The following is a 1,684-nucleotide window of genomic DNA, read 5'->3' as shown; positions in this document are numbered from 1 at the left end:
CTTTAAGAACATGAATCAAAACTGATAAACAACTGTTTCGGCAAATAAGAACCAATGTCTTTAAAAGTGAAATTTTTCTCCCGTGAATGTATGCCATCAGAGTTGAACATTGGAATTTCAAATGACAACATAATTGTCATCATTGCTTAGTACAGACATAGCTAACGTTTATTCACTGGCTAACGTGTCCATGAACATTGCTTGTACCTTCAAGAGTCCACTGTACTATGTCGACTGTATCTTAAGCACGTGTCAATGAATCACTACAAATAGCGATGACACCAGGTGCTCGCGAAAGATTGAGCGACCCTCCCCCATTGGTGGTATGAACACAGACAATTGGAGGCATTACTGCCAGATCGACTATTTCGGTTGTATGCAGCATCTGGTATGGTGACACTCATGTAGTTAACGAACAATTGGGAGGGATCTGTGGAGTAATGGGAACATGCAGTGTAAGTATGTTCGAGAGTGCATGTCGACAACAACGAAAACACGTTAAGATAAACATGCTGCTTATTAGAAAGCTCTCTCCATTAATGCATGCACACGTGAGTCGTATTATTTCAATATTGCATTTCTAGGCAAAAGAAAAATCTGACATGTTTCATGATAGTTGTATGGAAAGGGTATTGTCATTCCAGGGTCATTGTAATTTCCCTCTCGACGCCGAAATGTAAAACATGTGTGTTTATTCAGCGTTTATCGTACCTCGGCTGTTACACCTGGCGGTGAGTTAGGATTGGAATGGGTACAATTTTGATACAATCAACCAAACTGAACGCATCAGGTTCCAATCTGAGCCTGTTTTTATTTGTCCTGCTTCCCAACAGTGTCATGGCAAATCTAATTATGAGCCTGGTGATCTCATTGGATCCGTTTGTTTTTCATTTAACAAGTTTATTTTGTTTGTAAAATATACATCTGCACAAGGCTTGTTGTGTTTATGAAACTCTGGATGTCAAATAATGGCCACGTCCATTCTCATACAATTTGTTTGTTTGTTTATTGCTTAACGCTGCGCTCAGCAATATTCCAGTTATATGACGGCGGTCTGTAAATAATCGAACCTGGAACAGACAATCCAGTGATTGATATCATGAGCATCGATCCACGCATTTGGGATACGATGACATGCATCAACCAAGTCAGCGAGCCTGACCACCTGATTCCGTTTGTCGCCTTATGCGACAAGCATAGGCGCCTTTTTCGCAAGCATGGGTTGCTGAAGACCTATTCTACCCCGGATCTTCACGGGTCCCATTCTCATACAAGTATACATGCTTATGTTTAGGTCAAGTAAGTCATCTTTAAACTTCGGCGTTGCGCTTGATTCCAACATATTAGCATAGATAAAAGTTATCCGCTAACAACCAACAATACCAGATGCCCCCAAAACAACGTACCACTGGATAACAGGTGCCTGCTTACAACGTACGATTGGATAACAGGTCCCTACTAACAACCCACCACTGGTTAACAGGTGCCCGCTAACAACACAACCCTGGCTAACAGTGTTGTGACGCTGATTCTTAGACAAAGCCACAATACCAATACAGAAATTGAGAAATGGATACAGCCCTGCAACAATTCAGTACCTGTTGTTTCCCATTGTATTCTGTGCTCTGTGTGATGATACCATAACTTGCATTACAGCAACCGTAAGCAGAAACTCAACTTGGCG

This window comes from Haliotis rufescens, unplaced genomic scaffold (assembly GCF_023055435.1).
Source record: "Haliotis rufescens isolate VD_foot unplaced genomic scaffold, xgHalRufe1.0.p SCAF_1, whole genome shotgun sequence".
In the NCBI taxonomy this organism is placed as follows: domain Eukaryota; kingdom Metazoa; phylum Mollusca; class Gastropoda; order Lepetellida; family Haliotidae; genus Haliotis; species Haliotis rufescens.
The sequence above is the reverse complement of the archived record's forward strand: the minus strand, read 5'-3'. Positions refer to the sequence as shown.